Source organism: Rana temporaria, chromosome 6 (assembly GCF_905171775.1).
Source record: "Rana temporaria chromosome 6, aRanTem1.1, whole genome shotgun sequence".
In the NCBI taxonomy this organism is placed as follows: Eukaryota; Metazoa; Chordata; class Amphibia; order Anura; family Ranidae; genus Rana; species Rana temporaria.
Window position 1 is genome coordinate 80,509,435 of NC_053494.1, and position 17,695 is coordinate 80,527,129.

Here is a 17,695-nt window from a genome sequence, read left to right on the forward strand (position 1 = left end):
TGTATCTATATCTGTATCTATATCTGTATCTATATCTGTATCTATATCTGTATCTATATCTGTATCTATATCTGTATCTATATCTGAATCTATATCTGTATCTATATCTGTATCTATATCTGTATCTATATCTGTATCTATATCTGTATCTATATCTGTATCTATATCTGTATCTATATCTGTATCTATATCTATATCTGTATCTATATCTGTATCTATATCTGTATCTATATCTGTATCTATATCTGTATCTATATCTGTATCTATAGCCATCTATCTACAGTATAGCTATCTATCCATCCATCCATCTATCCATCCATCCATCCATCCATCCATCCATCTATCTATCTATCTATCTATCTATCTATCTATCTATCTATCTATCTATCTATCTATCTATCTATCTATCTATCTATCTATCGTGCCCTGAAAGTAGAGGATAGTAACCTGCAAGGCGACATAGGCAAGTGTCAATGGCCCAGCAGGTGTTTTGGGTTTGTGTCTATCTGCAGCCTCCTACTCTGTGGAATAGAACGCTGCTACAGAATCTGTGTCTGCCATTCTTGGGGGGTGGGAGTTCTATAGCAGCCTCCTAAAATGTGGAAGACTGTGTCGCTATAGGGGCATCTGTCAGTCAGTATGTAAGCTGATAGTCGTCATACAGCACAAACTGTGCAAGCCAGATTGAAACACTTACATATAGATGACTCCCCCTCACTCCTGACCAATAGAATTCACCTCAGGAGGCTCCCGCCTCCTCCGACCAGGTACAGAGTCCCGTCCCCAGCACAGCATGCAGACGTGAAACACTTTGCACAGGCAGAAAAAAAAAAAAAAGGTCTGTCTGTTTATAGTTGGGCGTTTATACTGTCCCAGTATACCTCATAAGAAAATCAGAAATCCTGAACACAAAATGACAAAACAGCAAAATTCCACAACAACCTAATCAGTTGCATTTTTTTTTTTCAGAAAGCCTGTGAGAAAGAGGTAGGAGTGTTATCTAGTTATTGGCTCAAGTCCCATCCTTCCTGTTAACTTATTCATATAGACAGGGATGGAGGCATATGACCTTAACAGGTCACTGCTTTATTTAAAGTTCTCAAAAACATCCTTTTTAACAGTCATCAGTCGAGTAGCAGAACAGTCAAAAAGTGGGAAAAGACCAGAAAAGAATGCCACAGGCATCAAGGTGGAGAAGCTGCTTGTTGTGGGTGTCCAATATTTTCTCCTGATGGCATATAATCCTCATCCACTGCACAATATAGACTAGTTAATGGGTGGCATATGTATGGTTTCTAGTGTTGGTTCAGTAGTGTATCATCCATGTGTACAATTGCACACAGGACCAGGAGGGAGGAGGGGCGGTGGGGTCCACTGTGCACTAACACATAAACACATTGAGGAGCTGTCACCGGTCCCCCTGTCCTTTGAAGTGCCCCCTCCCACAGCACTGATCACCTGTGGCTCCCCTGCAGCTATCGGCTTCTCATTCCCTCTCCTCCCACTGACTTCAGAAATATACCCTCCCTCACTCAGCTCTGACTCCCTCTCTACTGCCCCCTTTCTTCACTGATGCCTTGGATCCACTCCCTGCAGTGTTCCTGGTCGGCTTCTCCCCCCCCCTTCAGCCAGGTGCAGCTGCTGCAGAGCGGGAAGATTGGGGGAGGGACATACCAGTTCCTTCCTAAATGAACACAATGCATGATCAGTACAGATTGCTCCTGTGTGTATTCATCACTAAAGCATAATAAACCATTTACTATGCCTCAGTTTTTGAATGAATAGGAGCCCTTGTATAGGCACATCTATGTATTCATCTGTAGTGTAGCTGAAGCTGCAAAGAAAGGGAGTGACAACTCGGTCCCATTCTCTGTATGAAAAGAGAAATCAGGGGTCTGTTTAGACCCCTGATGTTTCATCAAAGCCCTCTTTTCCCACCCTCTGTAATTTTTTTTTTAAATAACATTGTAAAAAACAAACAAAAAAACATAGTAATGCCAGATTCACATATATTATGTTGGAGGACAGACCGTCGATCTGGAGAGTATTATACTGGGGGCACAGATTGAACTGTTGCAGAGAGATTATACTGGGGACAGAATGAACTGGAAGGTGGGAGAAAAGACTTACTTGGGGGGAGGATTGCACTGGACACACACACCCACCCCTTTAATGCTATTCAGTCACACATACTGTAAGCTGCAACTACTCTTCTACTTGGTTTGCCCAATGGTGCCTCAGGTCATTTACAATCCTAGCAACACTCCCAGCACAAAGAAAATTTAAAATCAAGCAATGGGGCCCAACTTATGATTATGCACACAGGCCCACTGATTTTATAAAACACCACTGTGTTGTTTTCATGCAGGGTAGATTTGATTTAACCACTTGCCGACCGCTGGCCATCATATGACGTCCTCGGCTTTGTGGTGATATATCTGAATGATGCCTGTAGCTATAGGCATCATTCAGATAATCTGCATTTTCAGCCGGCAAATCCCTACACCAGGGGTGCCCAACCAGTGGCCGGGGGCCACATGTGGCCCGCAGAGCCCTCTGATGTGGCCCACTACCTCCTTGCTCTGGGATGGAATAGAATGCTGTTATTAAAGGTCAGTGTTATTACTAAACTCACAGTGTATATATGGGCATATCTGTTCTGCAGTGGTTACTGGGCTGCTTTCAAACTGATCTGCAGGTGCAGAGCAGTTTACCTGCACTGAGCCATAGACGTCTGTTATTACCTGCGAGTTTGGTGAGCGTTCTGAAAATGCATCAAACCTGCAGAATATAATAGAAGTCTATTGCAAAGTGCAGGAAAGCCAAAGGTACACTGCGTTGCACCAGCGTTGCGGGTAAACTGCAATGCATCAGAGTGAAAGCAGCATTGGGCCCCATTCACGCGGTCAAGTCTGACCCAAATGGACCCTCCATTCACCTCTAAGGAGTGAAAGATGTAAACCGACTTGTGTCCTACCTCCAATCTAATCTGCAAAAAACAAAAAAAAAGTATAGTGGGCTGTGTATGTGTCCGCTCTGCATATACATAGCACACACGGACCTGCCATCCACCCGCTACGGTCATTGTGGCCGCGACCTGTTACCAAGTCGCCTAAGTGGCCCTCGCTCTTCAAAAAGTTGGGCACCCCTGCCCTACACCATAAAAATAATAGTGGCTGTTCTGCTGCTTGATCATTCTCACGGGCAGCGAGAGGGGACATCCTCCCCCCTCCCTCGGGTGCTTCCACCGATTCACCTGTGCAATCGATGAGTATCTGCCGGCCCCGGATGTTGATCATAGAGATTTCCGGCAGACCAGGTGGTCACCGGAGTCTCTATGATCGTCGGAGGCCAGGCGCGATGTTAGGACGTCACGCCTGGCCTCTGCATTTAAAAAAACGGTGGCGCGTCGGCTGTGATTTTTTTTTTTTTTAGGCTTCCCAGCCTAGAGGTGAGATGTGGAGTCTTATTGACCCCATATCTCACTGTAAAGAGGTCTTGTCATGCCACATTCCTATTACAAGGTATGTTTACATTCCTTGTAATAAGAAAAAAAAAATGATCACTTTTAAAGTGTCAAAATACATTTTAAGTAAAATTAACAATAACATTATTTTTTTTTTTTTAAGTGCCCCTGTCCCTGTGTGTTCGCACGCAGAACTAAACACATACACAAGTCCCGCCCACATATGAAAACGATGTTCAAACCACACGTGAGGTGTTGCCGTGAACGTTAGAGCGAGAGCAATAATTCTAGCCCTAGACCTGCTCTGCAACTCAAATTATGCAACCAGTAAAAAAAAATGTTAAAGCGTCGCCTATGGGGATTTTTAAGTACCAAAGCGCCATTCCACAAGCGTGACATGCTATGTATTAATTTACTCGGCTTAACTTCACCTTTCACATTATGCAAAACAATTGGGCTAACTTTACGTTTTTTTGTTTTTTTTTAAAGCATGAAACCATTTTTTTTCCCCCAAAAAAAAACATGTTTGAAAAATTGCTGTGCAAATACTGTGCAAGATAAAGTTGCAATGACCACCATTGTATTTTCTAGGGTCTCTGCGAAAAAAAAAAAAAAAAAAAAAAAAACAATGTTTGGGGGTTTTATGTAATTTTCTAGCAAACAAATTGTGATTTTTACATGTAGGAGAGAAGTGTCAGAATTGGCCAATTTAAATGCCTAGTAAAAAGGCTTGATTTAAATCATAATTTTTAAAAGAGCAACTGTCATATGTCCCGCCGTGGCTCTTCCTCTGACCTGCTATTGACTCAATGAGAGTCCCATTCACTTTAATGGGACAGTGGGTAATGCAGCAATGACAAGGTGAGAGACGTGACATACCATGATGGGTCCGAAATGACAGGTGCTCTTTAATGGTAAGAACTTATTCTTGCTGGTAGCTAGAATCTTTTGGTTAACTTAATTTCAATGTCTTTTAAAGAAGGGGACACCCTGAAAGCTCGTCCATTAACCAGTTCCCGACCCCCGCATGTACATATACGTCCACAATATGGCACGTACAGGCACATGGGCGTACACGTACGTCCTTGCCTATTAGCGGGTGGGGGGTCCGATCGGGACCCCCCCCCCGCTACATGCGGAGGTCGGGTCCGCTCGGGGAGCGATCCGGGACGACGGCGCGGCTATTTGTTTATAGCCGCTCCGTCGGGATCGCTCCCCGGAGCTGAAGAACGGGGAGAGCCGTATGTAAACACGGCTTCCCCGTGCTTCACTATGGCGGCGCATCGATCGTGTCATTCCCTTTATAGGGAGACAATCGATGACGTCATTCCTACAGCCACACCCCCCTACAGTTGTAAACACACACTAGGTGCACCCTAACTCCTACAGCGGCACCTGTGGTTAACTCCCAAACTGCAACTGTCATTTTCACAATAAAGAATGCAATTTAAATGCATTTTTTGCTGTGAAAATGACAATGGACCCAAAAATGTGTCAAAATTGTCCGAAGTGTCCGCCATAATGTCGCAGTCACGAAAAAAATTGCTGATCGCCGCCATTAGTAGTAAAAAAAAAAAAATTAATAAAAATGCAATAAAACTATCCCCTATTTTGTAAACGCTATAAATTTTGCGCAAACCAATCGATAAACGCTTATTGCGATTTTTTTTACTAAAAATAGGTAGAAGAATACGTATCGGCCTAAACTGAGGAAAAAAAATGTTTTTATATATGTTTTTGGGGGATATTTATTACAGCAAAAAGTAAAAAATATAGAATTTTTTTCAAAATTGTCGCTCTATTTTTGTTTATAGCGCAAAAACTAAAAACCGCAGATGTGATCAAATACCACCAAAAGAAAGCTCTATTTGTGGGGAAAAAAGGACGCCAATTTTGTTTGGGAGCCACGTCGCACGACCGCGCAATTGTCTGTTAAAGCGACGCAGTCCCGAACTGTAAAAACACCTTGGGTCTTTAGGCTGCATATTGGTCCGGGGCTTAACTGGTTAAAAAATGATAGGTTAAATTGTAAATTCTATTTTCTGTCAGCCAGGAGAGATAAGGTCCATGGCAGTGTTTAGACTAGAGACTCATATTACAAATGAGCCGACAGTCGTATTTGTATTTATTTTTTATGAGAGAAGGGAATGTTGTTTCACTGCAAGTAACTATATTAGACAAATACTTACTATATATTATATCATAATTAGAGGTCGACCGATATGGGTTTTTCTCTGGCCGATACCGATGCCGATATTTAGAATTTGGGGCGGCCGATGGCCGATATATGATGCCGATTTTTGTGGCCGATATTTTAGGCCGATTTTTTATTTTTTGGCAGGTGGCGCTAATTGGCACTGGCAGATTGCACTGGATGGAACCAATTGGCAAAAGCAGATGGCACTGATTGGCAGGTGGCACTGAATGGCACTGGCAGGTGGCACTGGTTGGCACGTGGCACTAAGGTGGCAGTGGCAGGTGGCGCTAATTGGCACTGGCAGGTGGCACTAATTGGCACTGGCAGGTGGCACTAATTGGCACTGGCAGGTGGCACTAATTGGCATGTGGCACTGGATGGTACTGGCAGGTGGCACTAATTGGCAATAGTTAGCACTGGCAGATGGCACTGGTTGGCACTGGCAGGTGGCACTAATTGGCAGGTGGCACTGGATGGCCTTGGCAGGTGGCACTAGTTGGCACTAGCAGGTGGCACTGGATGGCACTGGCAGATGGCACTGGATGGCATTGGCAGGTGGCACTGGATGGCATTGGCAATGCCAGGTGGCACTGGATGGCACTAGATGGCATTAGCAGGTGGCACTGGATGGTATTGGCAGGTGGCACTGGATGGCGTTGCCACTGGCAGGTGGCACTGGATGGCATTGACAGGTGGCACTGGATGGCATTAACAGATGGCACTAGTTGGCATTGGCAGGTGGCACTAGTTGGCATGGCATTGGCAGGTGGCACTGGCCGGCTTGGCATTAGCAGATGGCACTGGCAGGTTTCACAGCACATAATGTAGCGGATAATGTGTGAAACTCTCTATACAGTTTCACAACTGCTGCAGAGAGAAAGGAGCTCAGATTCATTGCGATGTTGAAGGTGGGCGGGACCCGGGTTGGGCAGGGCTCAGCTGTCCACCAGCCAATGGGATGAGATCATTGGCTGGATAGCTGCTGAGTCCCGCCCACCCCGGGTCCCGCCCACCTTCAACATCGCAACGAATCTGAGCTCCTCTCTCTCTCTGCAGCAATTGTGAAACTGTATGAAGAGAGAGTTTCACACATTCAGCTACATTATGTGCTGTGAAACTGTGAGAGCAGAGAGAGAGAGGAGCTCAGATTCATCGTGATGTTGGAGGTGGGCGGGACCCAGCAGCTATCCAGCCAATGATCTCATCCCATTGGCTGGTGTTGGACAGCTGAGTCCCGCCCACCCCGGGTCCCGCCCACCCCGACATCAGCCCGACAGCTCCATTCTCCTTCACACACACGGCACTGCTCTGCAGACAGTGTGGAGAAGGGAGGGGGAACCCCATGTTCCTCCTTCCTTCTCCACACTCTGCTGATGCAGATCTGCTAAATATCGGCCACATTTGGATAATAATCGGCCGATGCCGATTTCTCCAAAATGACTGAATATCGGCCCGATATATCGGCCGGCCGATATATCGGTCGACCTCTAATCATAATAGGGCAAGTATGTGCTTAATTGAACAATGTCACATATTTTGGTTTGTGTAATATATATATATATATATATATAATCACTGAGTAGTCTTTATATTATTCATAGGAGGGGAAATACTGTATATGAACGTGAGGTCTAGAAGTTCTATTAATGGGGATGTTTAAGACCAAGCCATTATTCTTCTAGTTTAAGGAATTTAAAAATAAGGTAAATATTGTGGGTAAATCTTAGAAGTTGCCACTAGGTGCGGAGTGGCTCGAAACAAAAGTGACATTTTAGTCTAATTCATGGCTTTCTGTTAAGCCCCAGTCAAAAGATTATTCAAGTATTAACCACTTCATTACTGGGCACTTAAACCCCCTTCGTGCCCATACTAATTTTCAGCGCTGATGCATTTTGAATGACAATTGCGCGGTCATACAACACTGTACCCAAATTATATTTTTATCATTTTTCCCCCTACAAATAGAGCTTTCTTTTGGTGGTATTTGATCTCTGCGATTTTTATTTTTTGTGCAAAAAAAAAAAAAAGACAGAACATTTTGAAAAAAAACAACATTTTTTTACTTTGTTATAATATCCCAATTAAAAAAAAAAAAAAAAAAAAATATTTCCCTCGGTGTAGGCCGATATGTATTCTTCTACATATTTTTGTTAAAAAAAATTGCAATAAGCGTATATTGATTGGTTTGCGCAAAAAGTTATAGCGCCTACAAAATAGGTGATAGATTTATGTTTTTTTTTTTACTAGTAATGGCGGCGATCTGCGATTTTGTCAGGCCTGCGATATTGCGGCGGACGTATCGGACACTTGACACAATTTTGGGACCATTCACATTTATACAGCGATCAGTGCTATAAAAATGCACTAATTACTGTATAAATGTGACTGGCAGGGAAGGGGTTAACACTAGGGGTTAAATGTATTCCCTGGGTGTGTTCTAACTGTGTGTTGAGGGGGACTGACTGGGGGAGGTGACCAATGCTGTGTCACTATGTACAGTGCCTTGCGAAATTATTCGGCCCCCTTGAACTTTGCGACCTTTTGCCACATTTCAGGCTTTAAACAAAGACATAAAACAATTTTTTTTTGAAGAACCAACAACAAGTAGGACACAATCATGAAGTGTAACAAAATGTATTGGATATTTCAAGCTTTTTAAAAAAAATTAAAACTGAAAAAATTATTCAGCCCCCTTAAGTTAATACTTTGTAGCGCCACCTTTTGCTGTGATTACAGCTGTAAGTCGCTTGGGGTATGTCTCTTTCAGTTTTGCACATCGAGAGACTGAATTTTTCCTCCTTGCAAATCAGCTTGAGCTCAGCGAGGTTGGATGGAGAGAGTTTGTGAACAGCAGTTTTCAGTTCTTTCCACAGATTCTCGATTGGATTCAGGTCTGGACTTTGACTTGCCCATTCTAACACCTGCATATGTTTATTTGTGAACCATTCCATTGTAGATTGTGCTTTATGTTTTGGATCATTTTCTTGCTGGAAGACAAATTTTTGTCCCAGTCTCAGGTCTTTTGCAGACTCCATCAGGTTTTCTTCCAGAATGGTCCTGTCTTTGGTTCCATCCATTTTTCCATCAATTTTAACCATCTTCCCTGTCCCTGCTGAAGAAAAGCAGGCCCAAACCATGATGCTGCCACCACCATGTTTGACAGTGGGGATGGTGTGTTCAGGGTGATGAGCTGTGTTGCTTTTACACCAAACATAACGTTGCCAAAAAGTTAGATTTTGGTTTCATCTGACCAGAGCACCTTCTTCCACATGTTTGGTGTGTCTCCCAGGTGGCTTGTGGCAAACTTTAAACAACACTTTTTTATGGGTATCTTTAAGAAATGGCTTTCTTCTTGCCACTCTTCCATAAAGGCCAGATTTGTGCAGTATACGACTGATTGTTGTCCTATGGACAGAGTCTCCCACCTCAGCTGTAGATCTCTGCAGTTCATCCAGAGTGATCATGGGCCTCTTTGCTGCATCTCTGATCAGTATTCTCCTTGTATGAGCTGAAAGTTTAGAGGGACGGCCAGATCTTCGTAGATTTGCAGTGGTCTGATACTCCTTCCATTTCAATATTATCGCTTGCACAGTGCTCCTTGGGATGTTTAAAGCTTGGGAAATCTTTTTGTATCCAAATCCGGCTTTAAACTTCTCTACAACAGTATCTCGGACCTGCCTGGTGTGCTCCTTGTTCTTTATGATCTCTGTGCTTTAAACGGACCTCTGAGACCATCACAGTGCAGGTGCATTTATACGGAGACTTGATTACACACAAGTAGATTCTATGTATCATCATTAGTCATTTAGGTCAACATTGGATCATTCAGAGATCCTCACTGAACTTCTGGAGAGAGTTTGATGCACTGAAAGTAAAGGGGCTGAATAATTTTGCACGCCCATTTTTTTTTTTTTTTTTTTAAGTTTGAAATATCCAATAAATGTTGTTCCACTTTATGATTGTGTCCCACTTGTTGTCGATTCTTCAAAAAAAATTACAGTTTTATATCTATGTTTGAAGCCTGAAATGTGGCAAAAGGTCGCAAAGTTCAAGGGGGCCGAATACTTTTGCAAGGCACTGTACAAGGGACACAGCATCGGTCTCCTCTCTCCCTGACAGGACGTGGAGCTCTGTGTTTACACACAGAGCTCCATGTTCCTGCTGTCACCGCCGATCGCGGGGACCTTGCGGACATCCTGGCCGCCAGGCACGCGCATTGGCTCCCCAGCGATGCGCCAGGCAAAGTGTTTCCCCGCTGTGCGCCCCCAGCGGCGCGCACGGGGAATGTAAACAGGACGTCCACCCGGCACTTGAGAACCGCGCTGTGGACGTCTTTCGTCTACAGCGCGGATCTTAAGTGGTTAAAGTCAGTTTTAATACAACACCACCGAAACAGTCAGACCTCCAGAACAGAGCAGTAGCCAACAGGTACACCCGCAGAGCCCAAACAACGTCCAAGGAATGCAACGCAGTCTCCTTTGGATGCGACGGCTGAGGACATAAGGATGGAAGTACAATATCCTCATTGAGATGAAAGGCCAAAACGACCTTGGGAAGGAAGGAAGTTAGGATGCGGAAGCGGCACTACCTTATCCTTGTGAAAGACCAGAAACTGAGCCTTGCAGGACAAGGCCGCCAGCTCAGAAACACGTCTGACGGACGTAATAGCCACCAAGACCACCTTCTAGGAAAGCATCAACGGAATCTCCCTAATGTTCTCAAAAGAAGCTTTCTGAAGCACAGAGAGGACCAGGTTCAAGTCCCATGGAGGAAGTGGAGGGCGGACCGGAGGGGCCACATGCCGAACCCCCTGTACAAACTAGTGAGTGAGCCGACAAGGGTCTCTGAAAAAAGACCGCTAAAGCAGAAATCTGCCCCTCAATTGTACTTAAGGCAAGCTTTTGTAAGAACAGCAGGACCCTGGAAACCGAATAGGTACGCGGACACCACCCCATTTCCTCACACACAGAGAGAGATGTAAGCCTTCCAGGTACAATGGTAGAAATCACTGAATCCGATAGGCCACGGTCACCCGTTAAAACCAGCGACTGTAAAGCAGGATGAAGTATGGGACCTTAAGACAGAAGGTCCTCTCGCAGCGGTAGGCACCAGGGAACGTCTGCCACCAGATGCACCAGGTCAGCGTACCAGGGTTGCCAAGGCCAATACGGAGCAACTAGGATCATTGGGATCCCTTCGACCTCCAACCTGCGAAGCAGATGTGGAAGAAGTTTTAGAGAAGGAAAAGCATAAAGCAGCTGATACCGGCCCCACGGTGCCAACAACACGTCTGCCCCGTCTGCCCACGGGTTCCTTGATCTGGGCACGAACCTAAATACCTTTCCGATTGAGACGAGACGCCATGAGATCCACGTCCGGCGTGCCCCATCTCTGGAAGATTAGGTGAAACACGTCCGGGTGTAGAGACCATTCTCCCTGGACCAGCATCTGGCAACTCAGGTAGTCGGCCTGCCATTTTTCCACGCCCCGGTAAGACTGGCGTCCGTCGTGATCACCGTCCAGTAAAAAGACGAACGACTTCCCAGGTAGAAGTCGCCACCATTTCCTTCTGCACACTCGAGTGAGAAATTGAGCATACAGCACCGCCTCGAAGGAAGCTACCATGAGACGCAGGACCCACATGCAAAAATGGAGTGACGACCAGCTCTGGGATGTCAGCCGCTGCACTGCTGTCCGAAGAGACTACAGCTTTTCTACTTGGGAGAAATACCCTTTCTTATACATGGAAGGACTCCTCAAATCTTGACAAGTGGGTTATGTTCCTGTTCACAGGAGAGGACTAGGCAGAAACATGTTAGATAATTAAATACATGTTACTTTTACAGAGTTGAACAGCTCCGCCCAGGGGGCAGTCCCTCCAGACATAACGCTCCTCCCTGCAGCATGCAGCCTCAGTTCATAACAAGCAGTACAAACCTAAAAAAAGAGGGGTGGGTGCTGTGTCCATCCATGGATGACAGAGAAAATGATTTTACGGTGAGTACAAAAAATACTAGTTTCGCATATCGTCCATGGACGGACACAGCTCCTTAAATCTTGACAAGTGGGACATCCCCAAGCAGTGTCAAAAACGAGGGGTGGGAACAGTATCGGTAAAACCAATTTAACTTCACCCCAAACAAGCAGAGCTCCTCAACAGAGGAGTTGCAACTTTAACCAGCCACCTGCAAAACCTTGCAGCCGAAGGAAGCATCAGAAGATGTACTCAAATCAACCTTGTAAAATTTGGAAAAAGTGTGAACAGACGACCAAGTCGCCGCCTTGCACACCTGTGAGACAGACGCATGATGTCGGAAAACCCAGGAAGCACCCATTGCCCTGGTCGAAAGTGCCGTGACCGGAAAGGGGGTGCCCGCCTCCTAAGAGCATAGGTCTGTATGACGGTCTGTCTGATCCGAGAAATGGGGCCGACGAGACCGACAGGCCCACGCCGATGTTCCCCAAATCTGGTACGAAGGGCTCTAATGGTTCTACCAACATAAAAAAAGTCCACAGGGACAAGAGATACAATAGATGACGTCGAGCAATTGTAAAAAGAACTCAAGTTGTAGGTTTTGTTGATTACAAAACTTTTTTGTCCATGCTTGACATGAGAACAGGTCAAACATTTTCCATTGAAACATCCCTACAAGGGGGATGAGCACGAGTTGTTTGAGCCTATGAAGTTTGGTATTACCTGAGGGTTTTATTTTGCTGGGAGCAATCTTACTCTTGATGCTTGGAGCCCTACGGTACACAAATTTTGGCTGAACTGTGATAGATGAAGAAAGGTGGGGATCCTGGATCAGAATGGGCCAGTGTTTTTTAATGATATTTCCATTTCTTTATATTTAGCATGATACTGAGTAATAAACCGGGTAGTAGGGGCCTGGTCTGTTTTCCCGTTTACCCCAGAGGTTCTCAATCGGATTTAAGTCTGGTGACTGCGATGGCCACTCCAAAATGTTTCAGCCTTTAATCTGCAACCATGCTCTAGTGGACTTGGAGGTATGCTTGGGATCATTGTCCTGTTGAAAGGTCCAACGTCTCCCAAGCCTCAGGTTTGTGACGGACTGCATTACATTGTCATCCAATATCTCCTGGTACTGAAGAGAATTCATGGTACCTTGCACATGCTGAAGCTTCCCTGTACCTGCAGAAGCAAAACAGCCCCAAAGCATGATTGACCCCCCGCCATGCTTCACAGTAGGCAAGGTGTTCTTTTCATCATAGGCCTTGTTCTTCCTCCTCCAAACATAGCGTTGATCCATGGGCCCAAACCGTTCTAATTTTTGTTTCATCAGTCCACAGAACACAATCCCAAAACTGTGGTTTGTCCACATGACTTTTGACATACTGCAGTCAACTCTTCTTATTCTTTGGAGACAGCAAGGGGGTGCGCCTGGGAGTTCTGGCATGGAGGCCTTCAGTACCCACATCTGACAAATATTTTCTCAGTTCCTCAGCAGTCACACGGGGACTTTTCTCCACTCTATGCTTCAGGTAGCGCACAGCAGTCAAAGTCAGCATCTTCTTTCTGCCACGACCAGGTAGCGTTTCAACAGTGCCCTTTGCCTTGAATGATGCTTCCTATGGTGTCTCTTGGTATGTTTAACATCTTTGCAATCTTCATATAGCCATTGCCCTTCCTGTGAAGAGTAATCACCTCTTCTCTCGTCTTCCTGGACCACTCTCTTGACTTCACCATGTTTGTAACCACATCAGTAAATGTCTAGAAGGAGCTGAGTATCACAGTCATTTTAAAGCTGCCTAATTCGTGCTTATTAGGCTTTATTGCTGCTCAATGACATCCACAGGTGTTTTCAATACCTGATTGAAAACACTTCAATGAACTTCTGTTCTTCAGAGTGGTAGTCTTTAAGGGGTTGAATTGTGTAAATGAAGAATTCACAAAAGAAACATTTACTACTGTATTACAAAACCAATTGATGTCATTTTAGTTGCATATGGTTCTTTAATAAGTCCTTGTAGGATTTCATTCTGAATACAATTACAAATGTACACTAAATTCCCCAAAACCCTTTACAGCATCGGGGGGTTGAATAATTTGGAACAAAACTGTATATATGTATATATATCACACACACATAAATAAATAAAACTCTCCTATTGGCCCTCCCCATTTTTAAGATTAAGCCCTGAATGGGTGAAAGTGAATGCAGTTTTCATTTGGTAAAGTCTATTGCGTACAAATTCAAATGTTAAAAACAGATGCTTTTTTGATGTGAAAAAGAGCAATCAAAAGTTAAGTTATAAAACAGAACTACGAAGTGTTAAGCTGCATGCAATATGTGTAGATACAACACTTAAACATGTAAAACAAAATGTTAAAAGCAGCGCTTTAAAGTATATAGAAAAGCATTCCACCATAAATTCAGTAAATATCCAACACATATTTAACTGTGATCATTAAAAATGCAATGATACATGCAAAAATCCACCTTTAATTTTGTGTAATATAGGCGCATGCGAGGCGGACTCAGATGGCAGCTTAGGCCAGGAGCTCCACACTACTTCGGCTGAACGGCTCACCTAGCGGAGGGACACTGAGCTCTCTGTGACCAGATCCGCTGGCAACATCCATCGGCAGACAGCCTCGGGAGAATGCTAATATCCTGGGGTTAGTCCTGGAGAGATCTGGGGCAGCAATTTACCCGGGAAGGGGAGCGAGCTGAAACAGGATGGCGGGCGCTCTACAGCCGCACACCCCAGGTATGGAAGACACTCCAAGGGCACGGCAACCCCTGGCTCCAGCCACACTTATCTGCACTCCGAAGACCCCAGGGAGTACTCCCCAGGCTCTGGCCCACCCCCCGGGACTCCACAGAGTCTCTTATTGAGCAATCCCTTGACGATCTCCTGAACTCTCCCCTGGGGCCTAGTGCAGATCAAGCAAGAGATCAGCCTGACCTATCTAAAGCTGCACATGCAGCCATTCTTACGGTCCCCAAACTCATATCTCACCTGAGGGCGTTACTAGACAGAGGTCAATCACAAACTGCATCAAAAATAACGGGGGACATCAGAAAGGATTTTCAGATGCTGGGATCTCGAATGGAAGCCATTGAAAATAAATTAGACATGACGGTCTCTAGAACCAACCAGAATTCTGACCATATTCAAGTCCTACAGGACCATTTGGACATATCATTATCCAGAGTCGACCTTGAAAATAGGTCAATGAGGGAGAATTTCCATATCAGGGGGTTACCGGAATCCATTACGGACACTATACCTGTTGTTCAAGACTTTCTCCGGCAACTGATTCTAAACAGCCCCCCCTCATAAATTGGAGATTAACCGAGTGCACGGGTCCTTGGGCCCTCCAAGAAAGGGTGGATTGCCCAGGGACATAGTAGTGAAACCCCACTTTTTTCACTATTAAGGAAGAGGTGATGAAACAGAGTTGTACCCAGTCTCCTTTAACCTGCTGTGGACATGCAATACAGGTCTTTGCTGACTTATCGGCATTAACGATTCAAAAAAGGAGATCCTTGAAACCTCTTCTGACAGTACTATCTCAATGCAAAATTAAATACAGATGGGCCTTCCCATTTACCCTAAAGTTTGACTTCAAAGGCAAGACTCATTCCTTCCGCAACCTCCATGAAGGCGAACGTCTCCTTCTCGACCTATGTGTTGTATGCCAGGAAGCGACAATAGATTTTGATGAATCTGGTTCTAGCGCAACAAAAACGCCCACCCCCCATGAGCCCACTCACGAAAGTCTGGAACAAACGCTCCAAGGATGCTAGACCTTCTTAATACTTCCAGCTCCTGTCCGGAACTTGTTTTCCCTTTTTTTGGTTTTATCCCTGGCTCAGGGAACCCAGGGTGGACTGCCTTCAGGCTTCCATTTTTTTTTTCGTTGTACGCAAGTGTTTTGTTCTCCGAGTAGACAACCTGTGCTCTTCTCTTAGTTTTAGCCTAGCACCCTGGACACTACAGCTTGGATAGGCTGTCCTATAGGGCTTAACTCCATATTGAGGAACTGTTTATTAGGATATTCTACTCACTCTCTCTAGTGTTTGTTGTTAGCTACATGTTCCCCAGGGGCTTGGATCCCCTCCTCTAGGTAGGGGGTGGTCTGAGACACCCTGGGTAAGTAGGTCTGGGGTCACACAGTGCCCCCATATGTCTCAGCAAAGTTTTAGATGTTTTTTATTAGGTGCTCTGAGGCTGTGGTAGTTCTGCAGTGCCCTCACCTACCTGATGGATTGGATTTTTCCTTGTCCCTGGGATAGGTTACAACCCCCCCTAGAGGGTTTGGGTTGGTTTTGTACTTCTATAAGCAGCAGGTTTTTTTTTTCCTGCCGTTTGCTCAGGTCTCTAGGAGACCCCAGTGTTTCTATTTTATTTCGCCTTTTCTTCTCACACTTTTCTTTTTTTCAGACAGCCCCTGAAATCCCAAAAACTAGACGTTATTGTTCTTCAGGAAACGCATTTTCCGGTCCGGTACAAACCCAAATTCATTCATGCTCATTTCCCTGTATGTTTTCTATCTAGTGCAGAAGATAAAACTAGAGGGGTTGCTATTCTTTTCTCCAAAAACTGTAGGTTTTCCCTGAAATCTGAATACAGAGATAACGAAGGCAGGATCCTTCTAATCAAAGGGTATATAGATGGCCAATTGTATTCTTCTGTTTCTTACTACGCACCCAATATGGGCCAATCTACATTTTTTGTTTCACTCTTTTCGACCCTAGGTCACCAGTTAAAGGGCACAGTTATTTTTGGTGGGGACTCAAATTTGGCCTTTGACCAAGGAGTAGATAAATCTAAACCCTTACACGCACAAAATGTATGCCCAACCAGGAATAGTTCCAAAATTGCAAAACTGATTTTTCAACAGTGCCTCATTGATATTTGGGGAGAAATAAATCCCACAGAGATAGATTATAGATTATACCTGTTGAACATAGAATACTTCGGTAAGCACCATCTTTATACAGGCACTACCAATACTGACTGTTTAAAGGAATATATATATATATATATATATATATATATATATATTTTATATTTTATTTTTTTCCCCTCACCTCCTTCATTTTGTCACTCGTTTTTTTCTCTCTGCAGTATTAGTTCTGAGGATAGAAATTTATTTTCATTGTCTAACTCACGTCATACAATACAGCTTCCCTTTTTTTCTTCTTTTCTTTTAGGTTTATCATTGCAAACATGGAGACCTTTTGGTCTATTCTAATTATTTCCTTTATGGAACTTTAAACATTAAATTAACCTTTTCCTTTTTGTTCAGTTCAATACATCCTCATTTTATACTGTCTACTTAATGAGTATTTATACACCTATTACACATTCAGTTTGATGGGCTTTCTCCCACTTAAACGGACAACATATTTTCCATATTTTCTCTGCCACTAGGGAGGAATACTGGCAGACAATTTCTAATCAATATTATTTAGATCCTTTGTCCTGCTCTTTTTGCCAGTTCACGTTTTTTCTTATTTCCTGTACATTATATAGGATCTAGAGGATCAATCTTTGATGCCGTGGCTTGCGTCTTCTTTCCCTCCTCCTCAACAACTTACTTTCATCGGAAAGTATTATTTAGAAAGATCTCCTTTTCTTTGGTTCAAAAATAACCGATGTGGTTCCACATATTGGACCTCACCAATTTATTCTAGGTCTTTCTGACCTCCATTTAATATTCCCTTACGGCCATACATCATGTTTTTGTCATCCAACAGTCGGCTTCCGGGCTCTTATAGCCTCTTTTTGTGACCGTCTCCGCACCATTGTGGTGACCCCTTCCTAGGGTCTGTACATCCATCCATGTCCATGGGAGATATTGAGCACCCGACTGTGGAATGTGCGGTTAAGCATACCCCCCCTTTGGAGTACTCCTTGGCCATCTGCCACATGTCTATGTTACCCATATGTTTATATATTGTTCTCTATATATTATATATGGCTAATAGAATTATTTTCTTCTACCTAGTTATAAACATTTTTGTACAGATTTTGCCTTCCCCTGAAGAAGTGAAAAT

General features: G+C 44.2%; 1 protein-coding gene across 5 annotated transcripts in view; it reads right to left on the bottom strand.

Moving 5' to 3' along the window:
* Positions 1–17,695, bottom strand: part of VPS35L (VPS35 endosomal protein sorting factor like) — a 1,107,598-nt gene that overhangs the window by 813,347 nt on the left and 276,556 nt on the right. The window lies entirely within an intron of this gene.